The 8,786-nt window shown below is 36.3% G+C and overlaps 9 non-coding genes across 9 annotated transcripts; all 9 read right to left on the minus strand.

Annotated features, from left to right (window-relative positions):
- Positions 1-357: 357 nt before the first annotated feature.
- trnav-uac (transfer RNA valine (anticodon UAC)) lies at positions 358-430 on the minus strand. Its single transcript has one exon. It is a non-coding gene; the product is annotated as a tRNA-Val (tRNA).
- Positions 431-1,362: 932 nt separating this feature from the next.
- Positions 1,363-1,435, minus strand: trnav-uac (transfer RNA valine (anticodon UAC)). Its single transcript has one exon. It is a non-coding gene; the product is annotated as a tRNA-Val (tRNA).
- A 932-nt stretch (positions 1,436-2,367) lies between these two features.
- On the minus strand, positions 2,368-2,440 carry trnav-uac (transfer RNA valine (anticodon UAC)). Its single transcript has one exon. It is a non-coding gene; the product is annotated as a tRNA-Val (tRNA).
- A 932-nt stretch (positions 2,441-3,372) lies between these two features.
- On the minus strand, positions 3,373-3,445 carry trnav-uac (transfer RNA valine (anticodon UAC)). Its single transcript has one exon. It is a non-coding gene; the product is annotated as a tRNA-Val (tRNA).
- Positions 3,446-4,377: 932 nt separating this feature from the next.
- Positions 4,378-4,450, minus strand: trnav-uac (transfer RNA valine (anticodon UAC)). Its single transcript has one exon. It is a non-coding gene; the product is annotated as a tRNA-Val (tRNA).
- A 932-nt stretch (positions 4,451-5,382) lies between these two features.
- trnav-uac (transfer RNA valine (anticodon UAC)) lies at positions 5,383-5,455 on the minus strand. Its single transcript has one exon. It is a non-coding gene; the product is annotated as a tRNA-Val (tRNA).
- Positions 5,456-6,387: 932 nt separating this feature from the next.
- trnav-uac (transfer RNA valine (anticodon UAC)) lies at positions 6,388-6,460 on the minus strand. Its single transcript has one exon. It is a non-coding gene; the product is annotated as a tRNA-Val (tRNA).
- A 929-nt stretch (positions 6,461-7,389) lies between these two features.
- Positions 7,390-7,462, minus strand: trnav-uac (transfer RNA valine (anticodon UAC)). The gene has a single exon. It is a non-coding gene; the product is annotated as a tRNA-Val (tRNA).
- A 933-nt stretch (positions 7,463-8,395) lies between these two features.
- On the minus strand, positions 8,396-8,466 carry trnav-uac (transfer RNA valine (anticodon UAC)). The gene has a single exon. It is a non-coding gene; the product is annotated as a tRNA-Val (tRNA).
- Between the last annotated feature and the right edge of the window lie 320 nt (positions 8,467-8,786).

Consider the following 8,786-nt stretch of genomic DNA (forward strand, 5'->3'; position numbering starts at 1 on the left):
CATCGAAAAGTATACATTTTGCGTCTTAAGTGAACTTGATAACCACTACGCTATGGAATCTTTTGATTCCCAAAAGAAGGCATTAATGAAAAATTAGAATTTTCAGTTTCAACTATGGTACTTACTGAATGTATCAATGAGTGCTGTTTACACAGAGGTTCAAACCAGGGACCTTTTGCATGTTAAGTGCACGTGATAACAGCTACACTACAGAAACTTCTGCTTGAGATACCTGCAAGAAGTAAACTTAATTTTCTTATAGTCAGTGCATGTATTTGAATTTCCAAAATAAGGTATTTATGAAAGCAACTCATCTCTTTTATAAATACACAACTTACTGCATGTGTCAAAGATGACTGTTTCCGCCCGGTTTCGAACCAGGGACCTTTCGCGTGTAAAGCGAACGTGATAACCACTACACTACAGAAACTGATGCAAGTGTTATCAGCAAGGAGTAACCCAAATTTTACAGATATTCATTGCATGTATTCCAATTTCCAAAAAAAGCCATTCATGAGAACATATATTCTCTGTTGTTGATACAGCACTAACTGCATGTGTCAAAGATCACTGTTTCTATCAGTTTTTCAACCACAGACCTTTCGCATGTAAGGTGAACGTGATAACCATTACACTACAGAAACTGCTGCATTAATTACCAGCAAGGAGTAAACCGCATTTTACAAATATTTATTGCATGTATTCGAATTTCCAAAGTAAGGCATTTATTAGAACAACTATTCTCTGTTACAAATACAGTACTTAATGGATTTGTCATAGAGTACTGTTTCCGCCCAGCTTCGAATCGGGGACCATTCGTGTGTAAAGCAAACTTGATAACTACTAAACTAGAGAAACTGCTGCTAGAATTATTACTGTGGAGTAAACCAAATTTTACATATATTCATCGCACGAATTCGAAATTCCAACATAATGCATTTATGAAAATTCTCTGTTACAAATACAGTACTTCTCACATGTGTCAGAGACGTCTGTTTCCGCCCAGCATCGAAAAGTATACATTTTGCGTCTTAAGTGAACTTGATAACCACTACGCTATGGAATCTTTTGATTCCCAAAAGAAGGCATTAATGAAAAATTGAATTTTCAGTTTCAACTATGGTACTTACTGAATGTATCAATGAGTGCTGTTTACACAGAGGTTCAAACCAGGGACCTTTTGCATGTTAAGTGCACGTGATAACAGCTACACTACAGAAACTTCTGCTTGAGATACCTGCAAGAAGTAAACTTAATTTTCTTATAGTCAGTGCATGTATTTGAATTTCCAAAATAAGGTATTTATGAAAGCAACTCATCTCTTTTATAAATACACAACTTACTGCATGTGTCAAAGATGACTGTTTCCGCCCGGTTTCGAACCAGGGACCTTTCGCGTGTAAAGCAAACGTGATAACCACTACACTACAGAAACTGATGCAAGTGTTATCTGCAAGGAGTAACCCAAGTTTTACAGATATTCATTGCATGTATTCCAATTTCCAAAAAAAGCCATTCATGAGAACATATATTCTCTGTTGTTGATACAGCACTAACTGCATGTGTCAAAGATCACTGTTTCTATCAGTTTTTCAACCACAGACCTTTCGCATGTAAGGTGAACGTGATAACCATTACACTACAGAAACTGCTGCATTAATTACCAGCAAGGAGTAAACCGCATTTTACAAATATTTATTGCATGTATTCGAATTTCCAAAGTAAGGCATTTATTAGAACAACTATTCTCTGTTACAAATACAGTACTTAATGGATTTGTCATAGAGTACTGTTTCCGCCCAGCTTCGAATCGGGGACCATTCGTGTGTAAAGCAAACTTGATAACTACTAAACTAGAGAAACTGCTGCTAGAATTATTACTGTGGAGTAAACCAAATTTTACATATATTCATCGCACGAATTCGAAATTCCAACATAATGCATTTATGAAAATTCTCTGTTACAAATACAGTACTTCTCACATGTGTCAGAGACGTCTGTTTCCGCCCAGCATCGAAAAGTATACATTTTGCGTCTTAAGTGAACTTGATAACCACTACGCTATGGAATCTTTTGATTCCCAAAAGAAGGCATTAATGAAAAATAGAATTTTCAGTTTCAACTATGGTACTTACTGAATGTATCAATGAGTGCTGTTTACACAGAGGTTCAAACCAGGGACCTTTTGCATGTTAAGTGCACGTGATAACAGCTACACTACAGAAACTTCTGCTTGAGATACCTGCAAGAAGTAAACTTAATTTTCTTATAGTCAGTGCATGTATTTGAATTTCCAAAATAAGGTATTTATGAAAGCAACTCATCTCTTTTATAAATACACAACTTACTGCATGTGTCAAAGATGACTGTTTCCGCCCGGTTTCGAACCAGGGACCTTTCGCGTGTAAAGCGAACGTGATAACCACTACACTACAGAAACTGATGCAAGTGTTATCAGCAAGGAGTAACCCAAATTTTACAGATATTCATTGCATGTATTCCAATTTCCAAAAAAAGCCATTCATGAGAACATATATTCTCTGTTGTTGATACAGCACTAACTGCATGTGTCAAAGATCACTGTTTCTATCAGTTTTTCAACCACAGACCTTTCGCATGTAAGGTGAACGTGATAACCATTACACTACAGAAACTGCTGCATTAATTACCAGCAAGGAGTAAACCGCATTTTACAAATATTTATTGCATGTATTCGAATTTCCAAAGTAAGGCATTTATTAGAACAACTATTCTCTGTTACAAATACAGTACTTAATGGATTTGTCATAGAGAACTGTTTCCGCCCAGCTTCGAATCGGGGACCATTCGTGTGTAAAGCAAACTTGATAACTACTAAACTAGAGAAACTGCTGCTAGAATTATTACTGTGGAGTAAACCAAATTTTACATATATTCATCGCACGAATTCGAAATTCCAACATAATGCATTTATGAAAATTCTCTGTTACAAATACAGTACTTCTCACATGTGTCAGAGACGTCTGTTTCCGCCCAGCATCGAAAAGTATACATTTTGCGTCTTAAGTGAACTTGATAACCACTACGCTATGGAATCTTTTGATTCCCAAAAGAAGGCATTAATGAAAATTTGAATTTTCAGTTTCAACTATGGTACTTACTGAATGTATCAATGAGTGCTGTTTACCAAGAGGTTCAAACCAGGGACCTTTTGCATGTTAAGTGCACGTGATAACAGCTACACTACAGAAACTTCTGCTTGAGATACCTGCAAGAAGTAAACTTAATTTTCTTATAGTCAGTGCATGTATTTGAATTTCCAAAATAAGGTATTTATGAAAGCGACTCATCTCTTTTATAAATACACAACTTACTGCATGTGTCAAAGATGACTGTTTCCGCCCGGTTTCGAACCAGGGACCTTTCGCGTGTAAAGCGAACGTGATAACCACTACACTACAGAAACTGATGCAAGTGTTATCAGCAAGGAGTAACCCAAATTTTACAGATATTCATTGCATGTATTCCAATTTCCAAAAAAAGCCATTCATGAGAACATATATTCTCTGTTGTTGATACAGCACTAACTGCATGTGTCAAAGATCACTGTTTCTATCAGTTTTTCAACCACAGACCTTTCGCATGTAAGGTGAACGTGATAACCATTACACTACAGAAACTGCTGCATTAATTACCAGCAAGGAGTAAACCGCATTTTACAAATATTTATTGCATGTATTCGAATTTCCAAAGTAAGGCATTTATTAGAACAACTATTCTCTGTTACAAATACAGTACTTAATGGATTTGTCATAGAGTACTGTTTCCGCCCAGCTTCGAATCGGGGACCATTCGTGTGTAAAGCAAACTTGATAACTACTAAACTAGAGAAACTGCTGCTAGAATTATTACTGTGGAGTAAACCAAATTTTACATATATTCATCGCACGAATTCGAAATTCCAACATAATGCATTTATGAAAATTCTCTGTTACAAATACAGTACTTCTCACATGTGTCAGAGACGTCTGTTTCCGCCCAGCATCGAAAAGTATACATTTTGCGTCTTAAGTGAACTTGATAACCACTACGCTATGGAATCTTTTGATTCCCAAAAGAAGGCATTAATGAAAAATAGAATTTTCAGTTTCAACTATGGTACTTACTGAATGTATCAATGAGTGCTGTTTACACAGAGGTTCAAACCAGGGACCTTTTGCATGTTAAGTGCACGTGATAACAGCTACACTACAGAAACTTCTGCTTGAGATACCTGCAAGAAGTAAACTTAATTTTCTTATAGTCAGTGCATGTATTTGAATTTCCAAAATAAGGTATTTATGAAAGCAACTCATCTCTTTTATAAATACACAACTTACTGCATGTGTCAAAGATGACTGTTTCCGCCCGGTTTCGAACCAGGGACCTTTCGCGTGTAAAGCGAACGTGATAACCACTACACTACAGAAACTGATGCAAGTGTTATCAGCAAGGAGTAACCCAAATTTTACAGATATTCATTGCATGTATTCCAATTTCCAAAAAAAGCCATTCATGAGAACATATATTCTCTGTTGTTGATACAGCACTAACTGCATGTGTCAAAGATCACTGTTTCTATCAGTTTTTCAACCACAGACCTTTCGCATGTAAGGTGAACGTGATAACCATTACACTACAGAAACTGCTGCATTAATTACCAGCAAGGAGTAAACCGCATTTTACAAATATTTATTGCATGTATTCGAATTTCCAAAGTAAGGCATTTATTAGAACAACTATTCTCTGTTACAAATACAGTACTTAATGGATTTGTCATAGAGAACTGTTTCCGCCCAGCTTCGAATCGGGGACCATTCGTGTGTAAAGCAAACTTGATAACTACTAAACTAGAGAAACTGCTGCTAGAATTATTACTGTGGAGTAAACCAAATTTTACATATATTCATCGCACGAATTCGAAATTCCAACATAATGCATTTATGAAAATTCTCTGTTACAAATACAGTACTTCTCACATGTGTCAGAGACGTCTGTTTCCGCCCAGCATCGAAAAGTATACATTTTGCGTCTTAAGTGAACTTGATAACCACTACGCTATGGAATCTTTTGATTCCCAAAAGAAGGCATTAATGAAAATTAGAATTTTCAGTTTCAACTATGGTACTTACTGAATGTATCAATGAGTGCTGTTTACACAGAGGTTCAAACCAGGGACCTTTTGCATGTTAAGTGCACGTGATAACAGCTACACTACAGAAACTTCTGCTTGAGATACCTGCAAGAAGTAAACTTAATTTTCTTATAGTCAGTGCATGTATTTGAATTTCCAAAATAAGGTATTTATGAAAGCAACTCATCTCTTTTATAAATACACAACTTACTGCATGTGTCAAAGATGACTGTTTCCGCCCGGTTTCGAACCAGGGACCTTTCGCGTGTAAAGCGAACGTGATAACCACTACACTACAGAAACTGATGCAAGTGTTATCAGCAAGGAGTAACCCAAATTTTACAGATATTCATTGCATGTATTCCAATTTCCAAAAAAAGCCATTCATGAGAACATATATTCTCTGTTGTTGATACAGCACTAACTGCATGTGTCAAAGATCACTGTTTCTATCAGTTTTTCAACCACAGACCTTTCGCATGTAAGGTGAACGTGATAACCATTACACTACAGAAACTGCTGCATTAATTACCAGCAAGGAGTAAACCGCATTTTACAAATATTTATTGCATGTATTCGAATTTCCAAAGTAAGGCATTTATTAGAACAACTATTCTCTGTTTCAAATACAGTACTTAATGGATTTGTCATAGAGTACTGTTTCCGCCCAGCTTCGAATCGGGGACCATTCGTGTGTAAAGCAAACTTGATAACTACTAAACTAGAGAAACTGCTGATAGAATTATTACTGTGGAGTAAACCTAATTTTACATATATTCATCGCACGAATTCGAAATTCCAATATAATGCATTTATGAAAATTCTCTGTTACAAATACAGTACTTCTCACATGTGTCAGAGACGTCTGTTTCCGCCCAGCATCGAAAAGTATACATTTTGCGTCTTAAGTGAACTTGATAACCACTACGCTATGGAATCTTTTGATTCCCAAAAGAAGGCATTAATGAAAAATTGAATTTTCAGTTTCAACTATGGTACTTACTGAATGTATCAATGAGTGCTGTTTACACAGAGGTTCAAACCAGGGACCTTTTGCATGTTAAGTGCACGTGATAACAGCTACACTACAGAAACTTCTGCTTGGGATACCTGCAAGAAGTAAACTTAATTTTCTTATAGTCAGTGCATGTATTTGAATTTCCAAAATAAGGTATTTATGAAAGCAACTCATCTCTTTTATAAATACACAACTTACTGCATGTGTCAAAGATGACTGTTTCCGCCCGGTTTCGAACCAGGGACCTTTCGCGTGTAAAGCAAACGTGATAACCACTACACTACAGAAACTGATGCAAGTGTTATCTGCAAGGAGTATCCCAAGTTTTACAGATATTCATTGCATGTATTCCAATTTCCAAAAAAAGCCATTCATGAGAACATATATTCTCTGTTGTTGATACAGCACTAACTGCATGTGTCAAAGATCACTGTTTCTATCAGTTTTTCAACCACAGACCTTTCACATGTAAGGTGAACGTGATAACCATTACACTACAGAAACTGCTGCATTAATTACCAGCAAGGAGTAAACCGCATTTACAAATATTTATTGCATGTATTCGAATTTCCAAAGTAAGGCATTTATTAGAACAACTATTCTCTGTTACAAATACAGTACTTAATGGATTTGTCATAGAGTACTGTTTCCGCCCAGCTTCGAATCGGGGACCATTCGTGTGTAAAGCAAACTTGATAACTACTAAACTAGAGAAACTGCTGCTAGAATTATTACTGTGGAGTAAACCAATTTTACATATATTCATCGCACGAATTCGAAATTCCAACATAATGCATTTATGAAAATTCTCTGTTACAAATACAGTACTTCTCACATGTGTCAGAGACGTCTGTTTCCGCCCAGCATCGAAAAGTATACATTTTGCGTCTTAAGTGAACTTGATAACCACTACGCTATGGAATCTTTTGATTCCCAAAAGAAGGCATTAATGAAAAATAGAATTTTCAGTTTCAACTATGGTACTTACTGAATGTATCAATGAGTGCTGTTTACACAGAGGTTCAAACCAGGGACCTTTTGCATGTTAAGTGCACGTGATAACAGCTACACTACAGAAACTTCTGCTTGAGATACCTGCAAGAAGTAACTTAATTTTCTTATAGTCAGTGCATGTATTTGAATTTCCAAAATAAGGTATTTATGAAAGCAACTCATCTCTTTTATGAATACACAACTTACTGCATGTGTCAAAGATGACTGTTTCCGCCCGGTTTCGAACCAGGGACCTTTCGCGTGTAAAGCGAACGTGATAACCACTACACTACAGAAACTGATGCAAGTGTTATCAGCAAGGAGTAACCCAAATTTTACAGATATTCATTGCATGTATTCCAATTTCCAAAAAAAAGCCATTCATGAGAACATATATTCTCTGTTGTTGATACAGCACTAACTGCATGTGTCAAAGATCACTGTTTCTATCAGTTTTTCAACCACAGACCTTTCGCATGTAAGGTGAACGTGATAACATTACACTACAGAAACTGCTGCATAGAATTACCAGCAAGGAGTAAACCGCATTTTACAAATATTTATTGCATGTATTCGAATTTCCAAAGTAAGGCATTTATTAGACACAACTATTCTCTGTTACAAATACAGTACTTAAGGGATTTGTCATAGAGTAACTGTTTCCGCCCAGCTTCGAATCGGGGACCATTCGTGTGTAAAGCAAACTTGATAACTACTAAACTAGAGAAACTGCTGCTAGAATTATTACTGTGGAGTAAACCAAAATTTTACATATATTCATCGCACGAATTCGAAATTCAACATAATGCATTTATGAAAATTCTCTGTTACAAATACAGTACTTCCTCACATGTGTCGAAGACGTCTGTTTCCGCCCAGCATCGAAAAGTATACATTTTGCGTCTTAAGTGAACTTGATAACACTACGCTATGGAATCTTTTGATTCCCAAAAGAAGGCATTAATGAAAAATTGAATTTTCAGTTTCAACTATGGTACTTACTGAATGTATCAATGGTGCTGTTTACACAGAGGTTCAAACCAGGGACCTTTTGCATGTTAAGTGCACGTGATAACAGCTACACTACAGAAACTTCTGCTTGAGATACCTGCAAGAAGTAAACTTAATTTTCTTTAGTCAGTGCATGTATTTGAATTTCCAAAATAAGGTATTTATGAAAGCAACTCATCTCTTTTATAAATACACAACTTACTGCATGTGTCAAAGATGACTGTTTCCGCCCGGTTTCGAACAGGACCTTTCGCGTGTAAAGCGAACGTGATAACCACTACACTACAGAAACTGATGCAAGTGTTATCAGCAAGGAGTAACCCAAATTTTTACAGATATTCATTGCATGTATTCCAATTTCCAAAAAAAGCCATTCATGAGAACATATATTCTCTGTTGTTGAGACAGCACTAACTGCATGTGTCAAAGATCACTGTTTCTATCAGTTTTTCAACCACAGACCTTTCGCATGTAAGGTGAACGTGATAACCATTACACTACAGACAACTGCTGCATTAATTATTAAACAACTATTCGCTGTTTCAAATACATACTTAATGGATTTGTCATAGAGAACTGTTTCCGCCCAGCTTCGAATCGGGGACCATTCGG

Source organism: Oncorhynchus kisutch, unplaced genomic scaffold (assembly GCF_002021735.2).
Source record: "Oncorhynchus kisutch isolate 150728-3 unplaced genomic scaffold, Okis_V2 scaffold1213, whole genome shotgun sequence".
In the NCBI taxonomy this organism is placed as follows: Eukaryota; Metazoa; Chordata; class Actinopteri; order Salmoniformes; family Salmonidae; genus Oncorhynchus; species Oncorhynchus kisutch.